This window comes from Podarcis raffonei, chromosome 5 (assembly GCF_027172205.1).
Source record: "Podarcis raffonei isolate rPodRaf1 chromosome 5, rPodRaf1.pri, whole genome shotgun sequence".
NCBI classification, from domain to species: Eukaryota; Metazoa; Chordata; class Lepidosauria; order Squamata; family Lacertidae; genus Podarcis; species Podarcis raffonei.
In genome coordinates, this window is record NC_070606.1 from 40,731,068 (window position 1) to 40,743,750 (window position 12,683).

At 45.0% G+C, this 12,683-nt stretch overlaps 1 protein-coding gene across 1 annotated transcript in view; it reads right to left on the reverse strand.

Moving 5' to 3' along the window:
- LOC128414087 (gamma-aminobutyric acid receptor subunit pi-like) overlaps nucleotides 1-8,397 on the reverse strand; it is a 44,412-nt gene extending 36,015 nt beyond the window's left edge. The window contains exon 1 of the mRNA XM_053388800.1: nucleotides 8,208-8,397. The gene's annotated coding sequence lies outside the window, so the exon portion shown is untranslated. The remainder of the gene's footprint in view (nucleotides 1-8,207) is intronic.
- Between the last annotated feature and the right edge of the window lie 4,286 nt (nucleotides 8,398-12,683).

The following is a 12,683-nucleotide window of genomic DNA, read 5'->3' on the forward strand; positions in this document are numbered from 1 at the left end:
TGTTCCTCGACCTGGTTCGGTTTCCCTGACCTGCTTTTGGGGGGGGAAATAAAGGGAAATTTTTTTTCCTTTATTTCCCCCCCAAAAAACTAGGTGCGCCCTATGGTCCGGTGCATCCAATCGTGCGAAAAATACGGTACCCTGAGGGAGGAGTTGTCCTGGTGTTCTCCAGCTCCTGTCAGCTTTCTACAAGTTTATTTTATTCAGAACAATTCATAAATGCTTCATCATTGGGGGGGGGGGAGGCATTCACACACACACACCCCATACGATTCCCCAGAAAGGCACAGCATGTTATGATGTGTGGTCACTTCCTGGGACCATTTAATTTTAATTTTAAAAAAAATTACCTCATGGACATGGTGAAGTTCAAGCAACCAAAAGTGTTAAAAGGAAAAGCACCAGAATATCAGAGCAAGATTTTTCAAGCAAGTAACAGCTTTTGTGAATAGTGTTGTTGAATAGAGATGAACAAAACAGCCTACTTCCATCCCATTTCAGCTTCTCTTTCATGCAAAAACAGATCCATGCCGTCTTATTTTCACGTAGGTTTTATTTTTTATTCTAAAAATCTAGAGTTCTCCAAAAAAAATAAAAAAGCAGGTGATTATGAGGTGTTTGGAGCACTGCCTCCATTTCCTCTACACAGAGGCGGTTTTAGGGTACCATGACCGGTTCGGCTTCCCTAGGCCCCAGAGCCACAGAGGGCACCACAACAATGTTGTAGAGTGGAGTGCAAGAGGTGGAGGGCACAGAATTTAAGCATCGCACAAGGTGCTGCTGAAATTTGAGAGCCCAAAGTCTGCCACAGCTCTACAGCAGGCTTGGGAAATCTGTAGCCCTGATGGACTGGGGGCCCATCAGCCCCGACTAGCATAGCTAATGTAAGGATGTTGGGAGCAACATCTTAATTGGGGTGAGGAATCTCTAGCCTGTGTGCCAGTCTTCGTCTGCTAGGGGGTCCAGTTTGGCCGGTGAGGCCAATTCCCAGCAAACCACACCCACCTGCCTATCACCCGGCATCACTCAGTGGCATTGGCTGATGGGCAGGGGGAGGAGTCCCATTCAGCCAGTTCAGCAGAATTAAATACAGACCCCTATCTGAATTACCTACTTACCAGTCAATAAAGATCACAGATAGGGCTTGTAGTGTCTAGCACAGGCCAACATGCAGCAGTCTAGATGCAGTGGACTACAACTCCTATCAGCCCCAGCCAGCATAGCTAATAGCCAGGGGAGATGGGAATTGTAGTCCAATAATCTCTGGAGGGCGGCAGCATGTGGGTTATCTCTGCTGTAGCAAAACTAAGAGCATTTATTTGAAGAGATGGGAGATAAACCCAGGAGGCTAATGCTACGGGACTTCCAGGTCCAGCTGCCGGATTCACTCTTTGAAGATAACCAATTGATGAGAGCAAGCCAGGGGTCATGTCCGCTTTCAGTTATTAGCTGTAGTTTTCCTGCCTTCATTTGGCTGACAAGTTTGCTCCTGGCATGCCACTCAGCCAACTTCTAATTTCCAACAGCATTTGAGATCTTGCCTATCAAAAGCACAGCACAGGAAGACAGCTGAGACATAAATGGGGGGGGGGAGAAGACGGAGCAGTTCTGTTTAGATGGAGGCCCAGCTTGTATAATTCCTTGTTATGTCCAGAGAGCATCTCCTCTGGGATAGAATGGTATCCCTTGTGACCTGCCCGCTTGACCACAAGGATCTAGGCTAGAGCCTGCTGAATGTTGGATGAATTCAAAATACCGGATGGTCCTTTAGAAAGGAATGTCTGTCCTCGGCAACAGTTACTGTGCTATTTCCAGAGAACAAAAATATTCATGCTTCCCTCTGAAGAAATATGAAGTTATTGGACTTAAATGGATGCTTCTGCCTGCAGTTCAACATAGCATAGAATGGAAGTGTGTGTGTGTGTGTGTGTGTGTGTGTGTGTGTGTGTGTGTGTAACATGGATGGCACAAGGCTTTTTGAATCCTGAGGCAAGGATGGAACCCATTCACACAAAGGTTTGATGGCTCCTTCACATACAGAAGGAACCATCACACCTTTGTTACAGGTGTAAATAATGCATAGTTAACACAGCAATCTAAGCTACAGGAAGGCACTGTAATTTATGCTGGGCTAAATTATGTAATTTATCCCTATTCCAAACTCTGTTCAGGAGTGGCAGAGGGAAAACAAGGCTTTGCAATAGAATCTGACTTACACCACCATTTTGGTCATTGGAACTTCCCTTGGGTTGCTAGATCACAAGCTATCGCTGAATGGAGTTTGGAATAGAGGTAAGTTCCCCTCTGTCCCATCCTGGTGTCACCACTCCTCTGGAACACCACATTTTGGGGACTTACGCTGGCCTTGGCTCGGCCACCTTTGCCTCAGCTGCCTGAGCCCTGGCTTAGCTGGGATGGAGGACTTGCGCCAACAGAGGCCCATCTACACTGGAGATCCACTTATTCAAAACACTGGTCAGTGTGAGGGTTCATGGGATTTGATTACTTCCTAAGCCTTCAAAAGCTAGCATATATTACCAGAGCACCAGGTACTATGTAATATTACTACTTAAAATGAACAGACCTGGACCCTGTAATCATCACCTGAGGCCCTCCTTCATGTGCCTCCTCCAGGAGAGATCCAGAGGGTGGCAACAGAAGAATGGGCATTTTCTGTGGTGACTCCTCATTTGCAGAATGCTCTCCCCCAGTAAGGCTCACCTGGCACCTTCATTACATATCTTCGGCACCTGGGGAAAAACATTCCTCTTCTCCCAGTCCTCTAGCTAATTAAATAATCTATGGCTTTTTAAACTGGGGTGAGGGGTGTTGTTTTTGTTTGTTACTATGTTACATATTTTTGTGCTTTTATACTGTAAGCCACCCTGTGATCCTTGGATGAAGGGTGGTATAGTAATAAATAAATGAGTAAAATAAAGGGTTTTTGTTTTATTTATTTTTACTGGGTTTTAAGCACACTCCAGTGTGCTTAAATTTATTTTTACTGGGTTTTACTGGTCCAGTGCTCTGTTGTATGCAACATTACCTAGAAGCTGGGTCCTAGAGAGATAATAATCCTATGGCATTTCAGAAAACCATCCAAACAATAGGTACTACAGTGCCCATTAATACCTGATTTGGGGCCCAGCCAAGGTCCCCCTGTCCTTCCCAAATATTTGACTTTATTTTTAAATTGATATTTTGGTGGTTTGGGGCAGGGAGGAGTTGGTTGGAAAGATTTGTCTGTTAGTGGAAGGAGTGTTACCTGATTTCTTTTTCTGTGCTTTATCTGGTGGAGAGAGTTTCAGGTGTTTTTTTCTGGTTTGTGGGGAGTTCTGAGTTCTGAGCATCACCAGTTTTTCTGCTATAAAATGGGTATTCTGTGTTGCCTACAACAGTCTCTTCATTATACCAATGTGTCCCTGGGCACAAAAAGACTGGGGACATCTGCTTTAGATCACATTCTTTATATAGCCAGCATGCTACTGCATATTGTTTGCAGTTATTTTACTTTAGGGAAGTTTTTAATAACTGATGTTTTAATGTATTTTTAGTCTTTTGTTGGAAGCCACTCAGAGTGGCTGGGGAAACCCAGCCAGATGGGCAGGGTTTATTATTATTAATTTAGTCTATTGCAAAATCACAAATGGCTGTTTTTTCCATATATTATTTATGTACATGGTTCTTCCTGGTATTTTATTTATATGGATCATATATCAATGTGTAAATTGTTACTTTGTATCCCCACTTGTCTTTATTTTTATTTTTTTTAATTCTAAGCAGGTTGAAGGTGCAGGACCTTGATGACCCTGTCACTGTGAAAGGGGCTTGTACGTGTATTCACCTCCTCCCTATAGTCAGGAACCGTGCATGATCAACGCAGCACAAACTAAGCCTCCTGGTGCTCAAGGCGGATTAGTTTGGTCAGAATCAAGTATATATTTCCAGAGTTAACTCTAAATATATTACGTCTGGTAAATGAGTCACCATAGCTGCTAGAGGGCCATGAAAATTTGTGTCCGGGCTTTCTAGATTCATCTAGAAAGCCCTTCACGGCCTAGGACCCTCGTACCTACGGGACCGCCTCTCCTGGTATGCCCCACGGAGAGCCTCAAGGTCCATAAATAGCAACACCCTAGTGGTCCCGGGCCCTAAGGAACTTAGATTAGCTTCAACCAGAGCCCCGGGCCTTTTCAACACTGGCTCTGGCCTGGGGAAACGCTCTGCCTCATGAGACCAGGGCCCTGCAGGATCTGATTTCTTTCCGCAGGGCCTGTAAGACAGAGTTGTTCCACCTGGCCTTTGGCTTGGAGCCAATTTGATTCCCTCCCCCTCTTTCTTTTTCCTTTTTCCTTTCTCCTGTGATGAGGCTGCATTTTAATAATTTAATGTTTCAATATTTTAATTGTTGTATTTTAATCTTGTTTTTAAGTTGAATTCATTCAACTTGTTTTTATTATTGCTTGTTAGCCGCCCTGAGCCCGGCCTTGGCTGAGGAGGGCGGGGTATAAATAAAAATTATTATTATTATTATTATTATTATTATTATTATTATTATTATTATCTACTGATATACTATCTGAAACCAAAGGAGCACATTGGCTGCCAGATGTGTGTTGGTTTATTTTCCATTTCTCCTACCCTACTACATAAACTTTCCATTCACATACATAAACTTTCCATCCCCCACACTGCTCATTCATAAAGATCCATTCACACACACCCATACATCCACAGTGGGTGGAAAGCAGGGCAAGTCCAATCCAGCCAATCACAGCCCACAGTGCATGGATATGGAACCACACTTCCTTGCAATCTCTCTCTCTCTCTCTCTCTCTCTCACACACACACACACACACACACTGTTCAGCTGATCTATGAGAAACAGCTGAGAAGCAAGGACTATGGGGTGAGGCAGGGGGGTCTACAGTGTTAGAAGAGGCTGGTAACAGAATGGGAAGGTCTTGGTAGGCTGCATCTGGTTTGCAAGCTGGTGGTTGTGCCTGTCACCTGAGGAAGCTGGCACTCAGATCTGTCACTGTCTCTGAGGCTAGACTACCTCACAGCACCGTCTAGATCAGCCTTTCTCAACCTGTGGGTCCCCACATGTTGTTGAACTACAGCTCCCACCACCTCTAGCTAGCAAGGCCAGAGCTCAGGGATGATGGGAGTTGTAGTCCAACAACATCTGGGGACCCACAGGTTGAGAACCACTGGTCTAGAGTACAGCATGGGATAACCTTGTGTATGCTACCCTGAGTTTTTTGAAAGAAGAGTGACACAAGTTTATGAAAAGAATACCACCACCACCAATGCAAATAATTTTTGGAAGGGACACTATCTGGTCCCAATACTGCTGTGGCAAGTCATCACTAAGGTAGATAACAAACAAGCAGGGTTGGGGAAAGCATTTCAAAGTTGTGTTGCCACCACAGAAAAGTCCCTAGTCACCATTCACTAAATCTTGGGTAGCGGGTTGTGTTGAATCAGACACCAACCTCCGCTGCTGATCTCAGCTGATAAGCATATTATCTGGGTGCATAATTACCCAGTTCCTGAGCTACATGGCCTCTTAATGGTTAAAATCAGCACTTTGAATTGTGCCAAGGAACAGACAGGAAGCCAGGGGGTGCTGATGGCAAGACTGGCAAGATGTGTCCTGAGCAGCCAGCCTTTGTGAGTGGTCCAGTTGCTATGTTCTCAACCAATGAGGGTTAGAATCATAGAATTGTAGACTTGGAAGGGACCACGAGGGTCATCTAGCCTTCGATGCAGGAATCTTTTTGCCCGTCGTGGGGCTCAAACCCATGACCCTGAGATTAAGAGCCTCACACTCTACCAAAGGCAATTCAGTGCTTTGAATAACTCTTTGACCCAACCCATGATGAGCAGAAGCAGAATGAGTTATAGAAAATAAACAAATTAAAGCCCTATCTGGGCATTCAAAAACAAACACAATGATCACGTGTGGGAGGAGAGTAGGCTCAGGTTTCCAGCCAATGGGGAAAGCCTAATTGAGCCCCAATGTAAACAAGCTCTCAACTTGTTGGCAGTCTCAGGGAGGGGCCAGCACAGAGCGCAACAAGAGTGGGGGAGCCAGTGAGCGTCCTCCCCCCTCCCTCACACAATTATCAGTGATTGTTTTTGAACACCTAAAAAAGGTTACAGGTGCACTTTATTATTTAGATAACGTATTTAGACCGAAGAGTTTAGTGTCTACTTTGGCATAGATTTGTTTTATTATATTATTTGCACGCAGAGTATCCTCTGCCTTGTCTCTGTACTGCTTTTCTGTACCATCTTATATGCTGCTTTGAGGCCTGGTTGGAGACGCAGCATTACTGCATGTGGATCATTTCTTTGGGGCAAGAGACTAATGCAGTCAATGTGACAGAGGACAGTGGCTCCAATCCACTTTTTAAGCTGTGTGATTCTACTTTCTCTATGCAGCACAAGTGACTGCTATTTACAGTGGTACCTCAGGTTACATATGCTTCAGGTTACAGACTCCGCTAACCCAGAAATAGTACCTCGGGTTAAGCACTTTGCTTCAGGATGAGAACAGAAAATGTGCTCCGGGGGCGCGGCAGCAGCAGGAGGCCCCATTAGCTAAAGTGCTGCTTCAGGTTAAGAACAGTTTCAGGTTAAGAACGGACCTCCAGAACGAATTAAGTACGTAACCAGAGGTACCACTGTATTATCAACAAGGACACTTCAGTGGCGTAGCGTGGGGGGTGCAGGGGGGGGCCGGCCGCACCGGGCGCAACATCTGGGGGTTAGGGTTAGGGGGCGCAAATCCACGGGTTAGGGGGCGCAAATCCACGGGTTAGGGGGCGCAAATTACTTGCCTCGCCCCGGGTGCTGACAACCCACGCTACGCCACTGGGACACTTTATGTGCATTGGAATAAAAAGGAAGAACTGGAAGACACATGCTGCAGCATCCAAAAATAAACAAAAGCTTGAAGGCTTCTCAAGGTGGCAATCAAGGTGCGCACATTGAAGTGAGCCCCCTGAAGTCAGTGGGGCTTACTTCTCAGTAGGCATGCAAACACTTTTGTTGCAAGAGATGACTTTTAAATATTAGAAAGGGTTCTACATGCCTGGCCAACATGAGCAACTGTTTCTATCAAAGCCACAATAACTACTCTAGCAGAAAAAAACATAAAAACATAAAATACAAAAATGAATGTTTCACCAGCTTCAGAACTCCATTTAAACTATGTTGTATTTGTGTAACAAAACTCCTACATTGTATCATCTTTCTTTAAAAAAAGAGAGTAAATGTATCTATTCATTCAGGTTAGGTTTCTCTCCCCTGGAGTATTTGAAAGTAATATAACAATGCTGTGAATGTTAGCTTTTAGGTGCTGTGTAAGTCACAGTTCATCCATCAATGACAAAACTCCTGCTGCAGATTTCAAACTTTGCCGAAATTCTTATGATAAAGCTACAACAAAACTGCAATAATTCTAATTGTAGTATAATGCTCATAATGTCTACATACATTAACAGTATTTTTTTTTTAATTTAAAGATCTCTAGGAACATTGACACCACTTTCCCCCTCTTTCAAGGTACCTAAAATCTTTTTTTAAAAGGCAATTAATGTACCTTCATAGTCAGATTTTATAATTTTGTATCTTTGGCATATTCTTTAGATCTACTGTCATGCCGCTAATTTCTACCTGCATTTATGTTTTAAAAAGCAATTGGGCATTTCTGGAAGAAGGATTCCTTCTTACACCATTTTCAAAAGAAACGTCACGACTGCTTCACGTTGTTTTTATATTTTTTTAAAAGCACATTCCCTAAATTGGCTGTTTTATTCTTCTGAAAATATAACCCCCATCACAAAACTGCAACGTGGTAATTACAAACTTACTACGGATGGAGCTCTGCCTGCACTTAATTGAAAGTAAGGCTACAATTCCTACCCACTGAAATCAGTGGGGCTCAATGCACTGGATCAGGTTGCGATCCTATTTCATAACCCGCTTCTTTCCCTTCCCCACCAGAGAGAGGGAGCTCAAAGCAAACATGCAAACAATTCCAAACTCTGGAAGTCTACAGCGTTCAGAAAGTATTTTTAGGCTGCATTTAGGCTGCACTTATCGGCGACTAAATGGCAAAGTGGGGCAAGCAACCCAGTCAAACATCAACAGGACTGCGCTGTTGATGAGATGAGTTGAGGGGGAGACACACTCACCTACAGAAGGGACGCCCTGGGCATCTTGGCGCTGTTGCCGCAAGGACAGTCAGGACAATCCCAGCCCGCGAGAATCCGGCTCCAGGTGCTTCGCTTTCGACTTTCCGACGGAGCGGCGCCAGCTCCGCGCGCGGGGATCTGCCTCTGGCCAGCGCCTCGTGTCGCTGTGCGCGCAGCGAGCGATCGGAGATGGCGGAAGGGGCGGGCAAGGGGCGGCACCGCGCCGTCCAGGCAGGAGGACGGACACCGCGCCGTCCATCTGCTCTGTCCGTCCCACCTTGCCGCAGGCGAGCAGCAGCAGCAGCAGCGCCACAAGCTCTTGGGAACTGACAGAGGACAGAGGCGAGGAGACTTGGGGGGTCGGGGTGCTCCGACGGCCAAGCGGCGAACGCGCACAGACGCACGACGTGGAATTCGCTGGTGGTTCTCCGTGCCACAGTCCCCCTCTCTTTTCTTAGAGGATCAGGCCGGGGCCGGTTCCCTCAGTGTGGAGGCGTCGCCCCCTTGCAGTCCTTGTCCTTTGGTCTCCCCCCTGAACGCCCGGAAGGAGCCCCATGGAGCCCTGCGAGAAAAAGAAGGGGCAAAGCGTTGGTATCGTAGTAGCGCACCCTACAGAATCAAATAAAAGGGTGGACGTCTCCCGCAATTGCCCCTGTACCGTGGAGTACCCTTCTCTCTGCCAGACCTGAAGCAGCGACCATCAGACCTCTTGTAAAGACATATTTGTACGCACTGTCCCACAATACCGTACCATTTAAAACCCCTATGAACTCCCTGAATCCTTGCTTTTTTATACGCTGCTAGTTTTATGCTGTGTTTAGTTTTAAATGTATTGTTTGTTGCTTTTACGATGCACACCGCTTAGATATTTGAAGCATTCTAGGCGGTTTATAAATGTTTTAAAATAAACCGCAGTAGGGATCTATGGGAGCAATCAAACAATGATTTGCGGGGTGTCTGAAGGGACCCCCCCCCCAAAAAAAGACCAAACCCTCCACAATTTGGGTGCCTGTATTCCAAGGATAGGGAGCAGGGTTTAGGTCGGATGTGGATCCCTCTGCTGGAAGAAAATACTTGTAAGGAGATAATGAACCCTGCTAATAATGAACCCTGCTGAGACCCTGGGAGCTGTCCATGGATGCTGGGTGCTGATCGCTGCCCTATTCAGCATGCCAGTTACTCCCATATGCAGATCTCTAGAGGTAGCAACTCCCATTGGTTCCTCCTTCCCTTTAATAGTTCTCCAGAACAGATTTCATTCACTGCTTTTTTACATTATTCTTTTTGTACCAATTGTGGTACCTTCAATATGTTTTTGCTGGTCTCCCAAATTCTGTCTTCCCTCACCATTAGCCTTTCTGGTTAGGACTAAGGCTCAATTCACATGGCAGTTTATTTCATTTCCCCAGTGTTTCACTGTTAACTTCTGTATTATATTTGAGCTCTCACATGGTGCAAAAGCCACTTTTGAAAATCTAGTGCAAGTTTAGGGCTCGTTTCCATGTTAATTGGTTCTAGAAATAATACATTTGCAACCCTACCAACTCAGAAAATCACAAAAGTGAAAAAATTTAGGGAGCTATGTTGGCATACAGTTCTTTCCTGCCATTTTTGTGGATGGTTTGTGAGGAAACAGAAGCTTGCACATGCAGAAAGCGTGGGGGATTAGTGTCCAGTGATGTCCATTGTGGTGCCATGCCACTGGTTTGAACGGCATCAGTGAAAGAGCCACTGCAACAGGTACTGTGAAAGTAGTGTTAGAAAATGTGGCAGACATGCTAGCATTATAATCCAGGAAAGTAATGCAATATTCAGCATGTACCCTAATAAAAGTCCAAGAACACCTGGAGTGACAGGTTCTGTACCCTTGTTGTACATGGTGTTAGGTTTCACTTCCTAAAACTGCTTTCCCAACCTGGTGCCCTCCAGATGTTTTAGACTACAACTCCCACCATCCTGACCATTGATTGTGTCTGCTGAGGCTCATGGGAACTGTAGTCCTAAACATCTGGAAGGCACCAGGTTGGGGAAGGCTGGCCTAAAGCCTTGTTGTTGTTGTTGTTGTTGCTGCTGCATCTGTGAACAGAAGAAATTGAAGAACTGTAAAATCCCACACGTGCTGCAGCTGATCCGATTATAAACAGAATGAAACATTGTACGCTCTATCTGTGCAGGGAAGAGCTTGTTCTTGCAGCACAGTCTCTTTTCCTCTCTCTCTAAGTTCATGTCATTCATCAAGGAAAAAGACAGCTGTGACACCCCCTGGTTGGGAGGGGGGGAGAAAGCCCTCCAGTGATATTGAGCTTGTCCCAGCTACCAGCAAAATAGAGCAAAGCTGTGTGTCATGTAATTTTTCAAAAGTAGCATTAAAAAAAATGCATTACCAACTAGCATCCCCTCCCTGACCCACTTGCAGTGCTAGGTGGATTAACTTGTTTATCGATGGATTATCTATGATTCTGTGTTTGCCTCTTTTTTTCTCTTGGAACCTCACAAAGGTTGGTTGCAGGAGAGGAGAAAGGCTCAACAGCATTGAAATATGGCTTCCTTTAGCCCTCTGGGGTGGTCTATGGGGGTGGGGGGGAGCTTCACCTGTTCCTTTGACTCCCTAATCCATCTGTGTATTACAATTACATAGGGCAGCACACACAGAGAGAGAGAGAATTAGAAAGAGTGTATTGGTGGAGCCATTCTGATACTGGTGTTTACTGGTTCATTCCTAGACAACTCCTAGCAGTGATGCAGGCATGAGGGTGGGGATCAAACAATATACTTTCTCTGGTGGGTCAGATTGCTGCTCACAACTATGGCATAGCCTGCCTCATATAACCAACATGCTCAAGTCTAATTAATACATGAAGGGGTTAAGACCATGGAGTAAGCTGTACTGCCAGGCTCACCTCACCTTGAGAGGCCTAAGTAAATCAAGCCTTTGTTCACCTTCAAGTCTACCAGAGGACTGCAATGCATGAGGAGGTCTGAACTGGTTGCTGAAGCTCAGACCACATGGTTCTTATAAGCCACTCTTGAGTTCTTATACCAATCATTTGCTAACTTTCACCACCGTAACTAACCCAGCACTGAAGGGATATGCTGTTTTTAGACTTCTGAAGAAGAAGAAAAGCGCTGGTATAGCCTCATTTTAAGTTATGGCTGATTGTAAGGGAAATGAAAGTCTGGTTCCTGAAGGCTCTAGTACTTAACAAGATTTATATTCCAATATGATTGTTCATCCTTGAACTACGCTCTTTTTCTTATATGTAGCGCAGTCTATATTATTAGTTGCTTTTGGAGAATGATTACAATATTCAGTAGCCTGAAAGCTACATCCTTCAGTAACAATCTGTAGGATACTGAACCAGAAATATTATTAAAATAGACAATAAAAATGTCTGAAATAGTCACCTTCTTGAATAGCTTCCTGAGGAATGAGAACATACGGGATGTTGGGAGGTTGCTACCTGAATCCCACTTCCCTTGGAATTGAACCATACAGTATCTTATGATGTATATTTTGCCCTAGAAGGCTTAGTTTGGTCAGAATCGAGTATACACTTCCAGAGTTAATGTTAAATACATTGTTTCTGGTAAATGAGCCGCAATAGCTGCCAGAGGGCCATGGAAATTTGTGTCCCGGGCTTTTTAGACTCGTCAACATGAGTTTGACCAAACTGCAGGAGCCAGTGGAAGAAAGGAGTGCCTGGTGTGCTCTGGTCCATGGGGTCACAAAGAGTCGGACATGACTAAACAATTAAACAACAACAACCCATATGCTATCTGAAACCAAAGGGGTGCTTTGGTTGCCAGGTGCGGAATATATTGGCATTATCTTCAGCTCTCCTATCCCACTATTAATAGTCTGACTATAAGGCAACTTTCTTTGTTCCTATTGATTAGCAAATTTCAGACAGTCACAAAGGGCACCTAGAATGTGTGCAGATATAATTTGGCCATCAGATCATATACCTTATTCTGATGATGATATATTATTTATACCCCACCCATCTGGCTGGGTTTCCCCAGCCACTCTGGGTGGCTCCCAACAGATTAAAAACAGAAGAAAACATCAAACATTAAAAGCTTCCCTAAACAGGGCTGTCTTCAGATGTCTTCTAAAAGTCAGATAGTTATTTTCTTGACCTCTGATGGGAGGGCATTCCACAGGGTGGGTGCCACTACCGAGAAGGCCCTCTGCCTGGTTCCCTGTAACCTCACTTCTCACAGTGAGGGAACTGCCAGAAGGCCCTTGGCGCTGGACCTCAGTGTCTGGGCTAAGCAATGGGGGTGGAGACGTTCCTTCAGGTATACTGGGCCGAGGCTGTTTAGGGCTTTAAAGGTCAGCACCAACACTTTGAATTGTGCTCAGAAACATACTAGAAGCCAATAGAGGTCTTTCAGGACCAGTGTTATGTGGTCTCAGCAGCTACTCCCACTCACCAGTCTAGCTGCCTCATTCTGGATTAGTTGTAGTTTCTG